We start from the raw sequence: 13,411 nt of genomic DNA on the forward strand, positions 1-13,411 counted from the left end.
CAAAAAAGCATAATTGCCCATTTTGACAGAAACATCTGGGACGAACAACTGAGAGCTCATCCGCATACCGGGAGACACAACTTGCAATGACTTGGGAAGGAACTCGGTCGCAAAATTATTACCAAATGCAAAGGGGTAAGACATGAAGGAATGCGAAGCACCAGAATCAAACAAGACTTTAGCAGGAATATCATTGACGGGGAGGTTACCCATGATCACATCTGATGAATTTTCTGCCTCAGCTGCATTCACCATGTTGACTCGAGCTGATCTAGGGTTGAACTTAACAAGAGCGTTGCTAGGAGGTTTGCCTGGAGGAGGAGGCGGGAGACGGAGCTGAGAAGTGCATTTGTTGTCATAGTGACCCTTCTGCCCACATTTGTGACAAGTGACATCTGCTGGCTGCCGGAACTAAATCCGAGGAGGCCCTTGCTTCTGATGCTGGTATCTCTGCTGGAAGCCAGGGTTGGGTGGGTGGGAAGAACCACGTCCACCTGAGTGCTTCGGCTGCTGAGAGTGCTGAGAGGAGGAGGAGAAACCCAAAACCTCTGTTGCTTCTGAACCACCTGAGTCGAGGAAGAACTGGAATCTCTGAAACGCTTCTTGGAGTTCTCCACCCTGAGCAAGGCTGCCTCTGCTCTGAGAGCTAAGTTGTAGAATTTGTCAAACTCCTCACGATCGTGCAAAGCAAGTGCTAACTGCAAATCCTCCTTTAAGCCACCCCTGAACTGATAGATCTTACTCTTCTGATCCGGAACATCCTGCAGCGCGTAACGGGCCAGCTCGTGGAACTCAACATTGTACTTGTACACGGAATTGCTGCCCTGCTTCAAACGCCTGAACTTCTCACGCATCTCCTCAACAAAGCTGGAAGGGATGTATTGGGACCTGAAGTCACGACAAAACTCGTCCCAAGTCATCACCCTGCCACCTCTGGATTCCTTAAGCTGCTGCCACCAAATAGAAGCCTGCCCCTTCAACTGAAACGTTGCAAACTTGACATAGTCCTCCGGACGCACACTGCTACACTCGAAATGCTTGTTCATATCACGGATCCAATCTTCTGCATCAAACGGCTGGTCGCAAGAAGTGAACGTCTTAGGCTGGTTTGACAGGAACTGACTCAGACTGGCGAAGTGATTGCCACCCTGCTGGAAATTGCCCTGCTGATGATTGGCTCTCTCCTGGATCAACTGCAACAGCATCTGAGTGTTCGCATTAGTAGCTGCCATCATCGCCTGCCAGGCCTCTGCAGGAGGAGGCGGCGGCGGCGGAGGAGGAGGAGGTGGAGGCGGCATATCCTCACGTGCTGGGGTCTGACGAGTTGGTGGAGCCATCCTGAAGACGGATAGCATATTAGACCAAAGAATAATTGAAGATATTGCTGAATCAAAAGATAGAATATCTGAATAGAATTTAGCATTGCACTCGAACAACATAGCAAGAGTGCATCCTCAAAGTAACAGACGACAAAATTCCGATAAGGGCCACTGCAAACAAGTGTGAGCTAAACTGCTCGGAACAAACATATGATCAAGATTTCCCCAAACCTGAATCAAGCGTCTGTAGGAAGATAGTCCTATAAGATACTACTAGATATCCCACCTAGTTCAACAAAACAAAGGGTGCGGCTTGCAATTAGCCAGAACAAACTTATGAGAAAGATTTCGTCCGATATTTTCATGGACAGGATCGCACGGGCTCGATTTTACAGTAGCCATCAAGTGCAAGGCACTGCACCCAACATACGAAGCGTCCCCGAGTCGTAGCAAGCTACAAGGACTCTTTAAGACACAACGTGTACCGCCGTAAGTCGACCGTGAACAAACGAATCCACTAGATGTCGAACCCCAACCTAACATCAAGCATTTGTTGGAAGATTGTCCTATAAGTAACTAGTTGAATTCCCACCTATGAATTCCCGAAATAACTCGTCATGCAATCAGGTACACGGATACAAGGAGTATTTCACACAATTCCTAAACAAACCCGTCACCTGTATCACATCCTTCAACACACGACCAGCATCTCGGACCTTCATCTAAAACAGATCCTCATGATCACAACGATACAAAGTGTGGTAATACCCCCGAACAATCTACACCAGTACTGGGGATATCGGGGTTATCTCATCACTACCCGTATTGAAGCAATAACCAACACCCTCCGTTCTTAGATACTCAGAAATCTGAATGATGGCGATGTGCGCGATAATCCCTGGAGCTCAACTCCCCTGATACTTAGAGCAGATAGGAGGCACCAGGACATGATTCCGTCACATCGAAATCATATAGATTTCACAAATACCTGCGTGATCCTAAAAAAATTTTGAGCGAGAAAAGGAGTAGGGTTAAAGATTTCCTAATACGGGAACCTCACCAGAGCATAGAAGAGGAGAAAAAGGAAACCTACTCTCCGATATAACTAATACTCAAAACATTTTCTAGACTCGACTCGGCCAAATACGATCACACAAAGGCTCCTATGGTCGTAAGGCTCTGATTACCAACTTGTAACGACCAAGATGCGGTCCTTTCCGATCTAGGGGTCGAGGCCCCCGAATAGGAAAGAAGCGCATCTAAGCGTTTCGCAAGCAAGTAACATAGCACTATAATAATAGAAGTAGACAATTCGGGATTCAACTGTCTCCTTATTAAACTCAGAGTACAACACAGATACATTCAAGGTAGTTCCGATACGGACTACAAAACATGGAAAATGCTATGCTACCCTGCCTGCAGGCCCACGATCACGACCATGCCTCAGTCCTGTGGATAGTTCACGTAGAGGCGGTCTGTCTCCTCGTCGTACTGCCACGCCAGATGGGGGACGTCGGGATCATCTGTCTCTGGGTACCTGTACCTGCTGGGAGTTTCGGAGGAATCCGTGAGCCACGGGGACTCAGCAATCTAAGACCTTGGTGCCAGAACTAGTCATGTTATTGGGTAAGGTAGGGATGAAGTGTATCAGGCTGCAGCAACCTATGCTTGATTAAGTGGCTAACTTACGCAAAATAGAAGTAAAGGTGGTCTACACTAGCGGTCGGATTTACTTGATCACTAGGTGATGCTGAACACGTACCTACGGCATTCATAACCCCACCGTGTTCCCGATCGAAGAGAGATCTTCGTAGGGACAGTCACGGTTACGCACACAGTTGGCAGTTTTATTTATTTATGTTTAAGTTCTCTAATACCGGATGTTAACAAAACATTCCAAGTTGCCACATAACCGCGGGCACGACTTTCCGAAAGATTAAACCCTGCAGGGGTGCTCCAACTAGTCCATCACAAATGAACACAGGCCGCAAAGGCATCCTCTATCACGAAACTCGTGATCTCGTCGGATTCCTTAGGGGAAAACCTCAACTCTGGGGAACCCAAAGCTTCACTGGGATTCCTATACGCAAGATATACCGCTAAGGTAAGGCAAGGCTAGCACGACCTCCACACGTGTCGACGACCCCGATAAGAGCCGCGTATCTCAGTCTCAGGACACGCCGGATGGAACTAGCTACAGGTACCAAACCTCAAGTTTCCTTGTGGTGGCCCCGCAGGCAGACCAGTTTGGACCAACACTCAAGAGGAGCACTGGCCCGGGTTTGTTGATTAAAGATCCTCGGGGTAGCTACTCCCTATGCAGGTTATTATTAAGTTATTAGAGAATTAACACCAATGTTGGGTCCTGCCGGACAAGCCTTAGCACTACGCGATTTATCAAGGGGGTCACCATAACAACCCCGAACATGTTAGGAGCGATCATTATGGAATCAAACACCGGTAACCGGTAACTAAGGCGGTAATAACGGAACAAAACACTCGGCAAAGGCTAGGCCTCCCGTCATTTACCAAGTATATAGGTGCATTAAATAAATAGCAGAATTTAAAATAATGATATCAAGCTCATGTTATCACATGAGTCAAACACCTGCAACTATCAAAGCTAACATTAGAAGCTGAGCAAGCCTACTTAGCCATACAAGTTTGCTAGGAAGGAGTACGGTGTTTGGGCTCATGGCATATGAAGAGGCAATTTAATTTCAGTGGTAGGCAGCCAGCAATATGACATGGAAACGAAACTAACATAACAAGTCTAGAGATGGAATCAAGGTCATATCATCTTGCCTGTGATATCCTCAGCTTGGAATGGTTCTGGTTCGTCCTGCACGTACTCTCCTGACCCTACGTATTCGTTCTCCGATCCCGGTGCTACCAAACATAAAAATAACAGCCAATGAACAGCAGCACCACCATATGCAACAATCACATGATGCATGAGATGAAATTTGAACATGCACCACTATTCTATCACTAGCACAAGCAAAATAAACTACTGCAAGTTTCTGGACAGAACTGAACACTAAGCTATTTTGACATGCATGAGAATGACATGAACAGATGCGGCTCGTGAAAACGGTGCAAAACCAAATAAAGAACATTGCAAACGGAGCTACGGATCAACGGGAAACCACGGAACAAGATATGAAGCTCTACGTGAAAGATTCAACACCACACTCACAATTGGCACAAATCTGGTATTCCCAGGTTGCCAAGACATGTAACAACCCAACATGAATGAATTGGAGCAAGGTAGAACACCACAACATCAATTAAGCACATACTTTGATCAAAATGACAAAACTACATAATCTGCCATAATCTGCATCTTAGCTCTTTGGGAGCTGCATGGAATATAGCTACAGGTCTTCAAACATGACAAATAATACATGTGGCTGTTGCCAACCAAGAACACTACAAGCACCAGCAAGAATCACAGCAAAAGGAATTAAACTCTAGAAGATACAAGGCCACAAACTTTCCCAAAACCATCAGATCTCAGGGACTTAGTGAAAATTCCTGCACCTGAGTTTCTGTCTCTGTTTTGAAGCTTTTTGAGAGCAATCAAAACACAACCTACTGGACTCCAAATGACTTGACATTTGACAGGGAGTTTCACAAACACATCAGGTTCAAAATCCTAGCAATGATCTAAGGCCAGTTCTCAACAAAATGACCAGCACATCCTCATCTACAGGGGAAGAAAATGTTTCCAGAATCCCTGACTTAGTGAAATTTCAGAGTTCACTAATCTGGAATTTTTCAGCCACATGCCCACTTTGTCTAGGCATAGTTTGCACACACATAACACCAAGAGGTAATTGACACCACTATGGTGTAGAGCAAAACCCCTACTACTACCACACAAAATCTCATGCCCTTGGGCTCCACCTACTCCATGGAATCAAGGCTCAAACTTGCAACAAAACTGAATATGCAACTCCATAAAACACCCTACTAAGAGAACTACTACCAAGGTAGAGTTCATGTGCACAATGATAAAGTGACATGGGGGTTTGAACCCCATGTTTGTGTCATGCACATCAACAACACCAATACTACTCACTAAGTCACCCCCCCACACACAACACCATGCCCTCTCACATATGGACATGTGAAGGTGCATAGTTTTGCAAAGGTGGAAAGGTCCACACACACACATATACTCCACATCATTCACCACAACATCATGCTCTTGATCACACAAACATGCAAGGCGTCTAGATATGAACATGCTCATGGAAGAATATCAACACATACACTCCCATTAGGTGCCACATGAGCCAAGCCCATGTGTGTGGTTCACACATAGACACCACAACTCTTGCAACTAAACTACTAGCACAAGCCACCCAACTTAGATATAACCCATAAAACATATACACCCAGTTGCACATGCTCTTCTAGGATGTGTGCCTACCCCACATACACACAACCTACACTATGCCCATGAATCCACAAGCACACAAATCACCAGGTTCAACTCCCTGCATGGGCAACTGCACCCAACCAGCAAGCTAATGTGCAAAAAAATACTATTGAGAGGGCAGTGTAAAACAGCCTCATGGTGTGTTGCACACCACAACAACAAAACTCAAGCAGGGTGCACTACACAGGAATTACTTGCACTGCAAGAAGGGAAAAAATAAAAGGGGGGAGGTAGGGGTTCGAACCCTGAACCTCTAGTACACAAACTACACCTCTCCCACTCTGCTACCGACCAGCTGCTCGACGGGAACAGAGATGCTAACGCCATGAGCCTCCTCTGCAACGATAAATGCTGTGCCGAAAAAGAAAATCCACTCAAAAGGGAGAGGCTTCCACTGGGTTCGATCCCTGCACCTCAGGGTAGCACACAGAACTGCCAACCAGTGCGCTACGACACGGTTCCTGACAAACTAGGGTAGTATTGGGAAAAATACTACTGCTGCTGCGTGCCTGCACTGCACGGAGGTGCACCGGCAACAGGGAGGCCGCCGGTGCACCGCCCTGCTGTTGTTGCTGCGCCGCGTCAGGGAGGGCGCCGCCTGCTGCAGCTGCACGCCGCCTATAGTGCCTGCACCTCTACTACCGAGCACCCAACATGATTTACAACTACCAACTCCTGCATCACCACACACACACCAACACACAGCAGCGTAGCACCTCTCTGCTGACAGAGAGCACGGCGACATGGGAACGAGGTGGAGCTGGTCTACCACGGCTCTACGTCGGCGAGGGGACCGAATAGCCTCGGTGCTACCACAATGAGGGGAGAGGGAGCATCCCCCTGCGCAACACACCCACAAACTCCGCTACACGCGCTGCACCACGCCAGCAACCGAGCTACGTATAGAGAACGCTAGCGCTACCAGGTTCGGCCGACCTACGGAGGGGAAGGAAGGAGGAGCTCCTGCTCACCTAGGGGAAGGAGGAAGGGCGCCGGTCGATGGAGAGGGCGATGGAGAGGAAGAAGATCGGCGACGATGACGGTCCTGGATGCAGAACCGAAGCAGAACAAAGGAGCTCCGGGTCCGTGGCGAAGACGGGCTCCTAGTCGAAGGTGAGGGCGCTCCTCGGCCTCACCGAGGACAAGAATGGGGCGCGTGCACCATCCCCGTGCCGCTGGACAAGACCACCGGCGCTGCTCGACGGAAACGGCGGGGTAGTCGGTGGCGTGGCTGCTCTCTCTCTCTCTGCTAACTCCTACAGAGGCTTACCAGGGAGAGGGAAGAGGAAAGGAGGGAGGTGGTGGCGCTGGGGAGAAGGAGAGGGAACCCTAGGGAGGAGGAGGAGGACCGGGGGCTCCTTATAACGTCTCGGGAGGCGAGCTTGGAGCCACCAGATCGGTGGGAAGGAGGATCGGTGGTGGAGCGCTGTTCGTACAGCGTGACGTCGAGGGAGGAAGACGACGTGTGACGAGCGGGCTGCTGGCGCGAGGGAATTGGGCCCGGGAGGAAATGGGCCTCAATGCCAGGGAGAAAATAAAAGAAACCTGGCCCTCTCCCATATATACCTATAAACGCCATCTCAGCAAAAAATACACCAAGAACAACTAAGGCCTTAAGAAAAAAAATAAAAACAAATACCCCTGGGCACAAGGGATTTATGCCCAAATTTCTAAAATACCAAAATGATATTTTTACAACTAAAAATAATTGTCAATCAGATTGAAATAATCTGAAAATAAAGGAGAAACCCCAAACAAGATAAGTTTAAAAACCCCTCTGCTACATACCCATATACCAACTAAAATGCTCTAAAGGTGCAACATTTTTATAACAACATAGGAGCAAAAGGATTTGAACTTGGGAAAAAGAATAAATAAAAAGGTTTGGAAATACACAAGGGGGTTTGTATTTGATGCTAAGCACCGCAACCTCATTGCTTCACACCACAACAACACCTATGCATCAACACATGAAATCACAAAATACATGACCACAAGATTAAAAGCACCACATGAAATCACATGACCACATGCACCAACACCTAACACATGAAATGATATGATATCTATGCATGCATGCATGAGAAGGAAATAGCAAGGAACACACATGCAAACATGGTACCAACTTAACATCATGATCTCTGACAAGGTGGTCCCACATGAAGTGGGTCCAAAAAGGGTAGGTTCTACACTTGGGGCATTACAATAGCGTACAGTGGCCTGATAGACATCTCCCGAGTTGCCCCGCGTTGGACCCGCACATGACTCTAGTTTGGACCAACACTCATGAGGAGCACTGGCCCGGGTTGTTGATTAAATTCCTCGGGGTAGCTATTCCCTATGCAGTTTACTATTATTAAGTGATTAGCAAATTAGCACCAAAGTTGGGTCCGGCCGGACAAGTCTTAGCACTATGCAATTTATCAAGGGGGTCCCCATAACAACCCCGAATGTGTTAGGAGTGATCATTATGGAATCAAACACCGGTAACCGGTAACTAAGGCGGCAATAACAGAACAAAGCACCCGGAAAAAGGCTAGGCCTCCCGTCATTTACCAAGTATATAGGTGCATTAATTAAATAACAGATTTCAAGATAATGACATCAAGCTCATGTTATCACATGAGTCAAAGCACCTGCAACTAGCAACACTAACATTAGAAGTTGAGCAAGCCTACATAGCCATACAAGTTTTGCTAGGGAGGAGAACATTGTTTGGGCTCATGGCATAACATGAGGCAATTTAATTCAGTGGTAGACAACGAGCAATTTGACATGGAAACGGAAACTAGCATAACAAGTCTAGAGATGGAATCAAGGTCATATCATCTTGCCTATGATATCCTACCAACATGAATGGAATGGAGCAAGGACGAACACCACAACATCAACTAAGCACCCACAATCATCAAAATGACAAAACTACATAATCTGCCATAATCTGCATCATAGCACTTTGTGAGCTACCTACAAAGCACCTACAGCCACCCAACTATGACAAATAATATATGTGGCTGTTGCGAACCAAGAACACTACAAGAACCAGCAAGAATCACAGCAATAAGAATTAAGGTCTAGAAGATACAAGGCCACAAACTTTCCCAAAACCATCAGATCTCAAGGACTTAATGAAGATTCCTGCACCTGAGTTTCTGTCTTTGTTATGAAGCTTTTTGACAGCAATCAAAATACAACCTACTGGACTCCAAATGATTTGAAACTTGACAGGGAGCTTCACAAACATATCGGGTTCAAAATCCTAGCACTGAACTAAGGCTAGTTCTCAACACAATGACCAGCACATCCTCATCTATAAGAGAAGAAAATGTTTCCAGAATCACAGACTTGGTGAAATTTCAGATTTCAATACACTGGAATTTTTCAGCCACATGCCCACTTTGTCTAGGCATAGTTTGCACACAATTTACACCAAGTGATAAATGACACCACTATGGTGTAGAGCAAAACCCCTACTACTATCACACAAAAACTCATGCCCTTGGGCTCCACCTATTCCTTGGAAACCAAGATCAAACTTGCAACAAATCTGAATATATCAACTCCATAAAGTACCCTAATGGCAAAACAAACTTCACCACTGGATTCCTTAGGATATTATACCCCAAAACCATCTATAATATGTGGACACTTACTTGGAACAAGTGACCACAAATTAAGGAAGAGGAAACTACTCCAAATCATGCCTAGTAATTAGTGCATCATTTCATGTAGTTCCAACTAAGACAACAACTACAAAGGTTGAGCTCATGTGCACAATGTCAAAGTGACATGGGGGTTTGAACCCCATGTTTGTGTCATGCACATCAACAACACAAATACTTCTCACTAAGTCACCCCCCACACACAACACCATGCCCTCTTACATATGGACATGTGAACGTGCATAGTTTGCAAAGGTGGGAAGTTACACACACACACACACATATATCATCACCACAAACCCCATCACAAGCACTTAAACCCAAGAACATCATGAGGGGGAAAAACTACTATGCAAGTAACCTGGAAGCATCACCTCTCAAACACTTCTAGTAGGTACCACATGTGGTGAGAACTCACTACACACATATCTCCATACCTATACCAACATCTTCACTCACAACTCTTATACACACATGTCTACTTGCAATTACGCCACCAACATATAATAGCAAGATCACATACACACACACATCACTTCTCACAAGAACACACACACACACACATCATATGGCACTTCTTATAGCAGCAAAGGGAAAAGAAATAAATGCCATTGTCACCTATGGATTATGGCACAAGAATAGCAACAAGCAAAGAAGGAAAAAAACATAGCATGAAGGAAAAATAAAAAGGGGGGCACCCTGGGATTCGAACCCCTGTGCCCCTGTTGCACAGTAACACCACTTCACCACTGCGCTGCTCTGCTTTGCTCGACAGGGCAGGGGAGGCAATCAGGCTAACCTCTCCCTGTAGCTACTGTGCAAGGGAAAAACAGAAACTAAAATAGCGCCGAGGGGGGATCGAACCCGCGCCCTCTCCACAGGCAGCAAGACCACACACCACTAGGCTACAAATCGGTGTCTGAACTATAACGCACAAAGAAACAACTGAAGGGGTCCTCTCTGCTTATCTGCTATCGGCGGCTGACTAGAACAGGGGAGGGGTCTCGCCGGCGATGCGAGCCAAATCCAGCTCCGGCTCATGGAGGGGAGGAAGCCCACACACACACGAACTCATTCCCACAATTATCTATGCCCAAGGGGCTCCGCAGCGACGTGGCCACGGCGACCAGACGGCTCCGGCGACAGGGGCAACTCGCCGACGATCTCTACTGCTTCGGCGCCCGATCTAAGACAGGGAGGAAGGAGGAGATGCACTACCTCGCGTACGGGTCGAGGAGGGAGCGGCCGTAGATGAGGTAGCAGGAAGAAGAGCGTGGTGCGGCGGAGCTCGCCGGAGATGCGTTGCCGTCGGGAAGTAGTTGAAGCAGAGCGGGGAAGGCGATCCAGCGGCGGGAACGGGCTCCTGGAGATGCCCTCGAGCTGCTGGCGTCTTCGAAGAGGAAGTAGGGGTACCAGAACGACGGCGGCGACGATCTTCACCCGTCGGCCATGGAGGACCCGAGCTCCTCCTACCTTGCTGCGACGTGAGAGGGAGAGGGGGGTCGAGATTTGGACGGTGCGGCGGCGGGGAGGAACCCTAACGCTTCTGCGCGGACGCCAAGGCTTATATAGCGCGAGAGGGGGAGGCGAGGGACGTGCCTTCGGCCATGTGCGCGTGCTCCTCTCGGTGGAACAGAGGGGAACGTGAGAGAGAGGATGACAGGTGGGGTCCACGGGCGCCGCGCTGGAAAGGAGGTAGACGACGCTGTGCGCGTGCTCCTACGCGAAGGAAAAGGAAATGGGCTGCTAAGTGATAGTAAGCCCACTTAGGTGCGCCACATAGAAGGAAAGATGAAATCCCTCATTTCCTAATACAGAAAAACAAAGAGAAGAAAAATAAAGCACAGACTAAAACACTGGGGATAAAATCAAACAAAAATATCCCCTGGTCATAGAAAAATATGACCTATTTAAATAAAACAAAAGAAGATTTTTAGGAGCAAGTAATTATTTCACAAAACAGAATCAGATGACTCTGTTTTGTATTTCTTGCACCTGTTTAAAACACTTTTAAAATCACCAAACTTGCACAACTAAACACCCACAATATCCCCTGAATAAAAGAAATTTTTAAATTAGATTAGGAGGAAGTAAATATTTGAACTAGGGAATAAAGAGAGAGATGGGCTTTGCAAACCAACTATCACCACAAACACTACTACTGCTCACCCCAACACATATGCACCAACATCACATGAAATCACAAGACACCATACTAAGACATGGCAAGGTATAGATGCAAGCAAAACAAGGCATGGTAAGAATGGTATGACATGGATGCATGCATGCAAAAGAAAAAACACAAGGTGAACACATGAATTCATACATGCATAGATAGCTCTCATGACACTGTCAAGGTGGTCCCACATGGAAGGTTACAAAAAGGGAAAGCTTTACACTTGGGGCACTACAAATTCTCCCACACTACAAAGAAGATCTCGCCCTCGAGATCTAAGACTGAAAGAAATCGGGAAATTCGAAACGGAGGTGATCCTCGCGTTCCCACGTAGCCTCTTTATTGGTATGGTGTGACCACTTCACTTTGAGAAACTTGACAGTCTTGTTACGGGTCCTGCGCTCAGTCGCCTCGAGAACCTCAACTGGATGCTAACGATAAGAAAGGTCAGGCTGAAGGTCGATATCTTGAAGATGCACAGTGAGCTCGGGGGTCTTGAAACACCTCCGAAGCTGAGAAACATGGAACACATCATGGACATTTGCAAAGGTTGACGGAAGGTCGAGTTGGCACGCAAGGTCGCCCCTCTTGCCAACCACTCTGAACGGACCAACGAAACGAGGCGTAAGATTGCCTTTGATGCCAAAACGCTGCATACCCTTCATAGGCGACACCTTGAGATAGAGAAAATCATCAAGCTCATACGACATGTCACGGTGCTTGCTATTGTAATAGCCCTTCTGACGGGACTGAGCTGCTCTGAGGTTGTCGCGAATGATCTGACACATCTCCTCAGCTTCTTCTATCATATCATTGCCAAGGATCTGACGCTCGCCTGTCTGGGACCAGTTGAGCGGAGTACGACACTTCCTGCCATAGAGAATTTGAAACGGAGCCTTGCCAGAACTAGCTTGATAACTATTGTTATACGAGAACTCCGCGAAAGGCAGACAATCTTCCCACTTCATGCCAAAAGAGAAAACACAGGCTCTCAGCATGTCCTCAAGAACTTGATTCACTCTCTCCACTTGACCACTAGTGTGAGGATGGAACGCTGTGCTGAAGCGGATCTTCGTGCCCATAGCAGACTGAAAGGAGTCCCAGAACTTGGAAGTGAAGATACTTCCGCGATCTGACGAGATCATCATAGGTACGCCGTGCAAAGAGACAATCCTGGAGGTGTACAACTCTCCCAGCTGAGCTGCTGAAATGGACTCCTTGACTGGAAGGAAATGAGCCACTTTACTCAATTTGTTGATGACGACGAAGATAGCGTCATTGCCCTTCTTGGACTTCGGAAACCCGGTGACGAAATCCATCTCAATGTGATCAAACTTCCACTCGGGAATCGGCAAAGGCTGCAAGAGGCCCGCTGGTCTTTGATGTTCTGCTTTCACCCTTCGACATACATCACACTCGTTTACGAATTCTGCAATTTCACGTTTCATACGAGTCCACTAGAAAGTCTGCTTCTAGTCATGTTACATTTTGGAACTTCCAGGATGAATAGAGAGCAGAGAGTTATGAGCTTCTTCCATGATCACCTTCCTGAGATCATCTTTCGGGACGACAAAGCGATCCTCGAAAAACAACGTGTCCGTGGCATCAACAGTGAAACACTTATACTTCGGGAGACTCTTTCCCACGCCAATCTTGATCTTTTTCACCAAAGCGTCAAGTAGCTGAGCTGATCTGACCTGTTATTCCAAGGTAGGAGAGATCTGAAGGTTCGCAAGAAAACCCTGAGGAACTAGCTGAAGATTGAGTTCCTGAAAGACTCAGAAAGACCCGGCTGGAGAGGTTGCAG

The sequence above is a fragment of the Hordeum vulgare genome, chromosome 3H, assembly GCF_904849725.1.
Source record: "Hordeum vulgare subsp. vulgare chromosome 3H, MorexV3_pseudomolecules_assembly, whole genome shotgun sequence".
In the NCBI taxonomy this organism is placed as follows: domain Eukaryota; kingdom Viridiplantae; phylum Streptophyta; class Magnoliopsida; order Poales; family Poaceae; genus Hordeum; species Hordeum vulgare.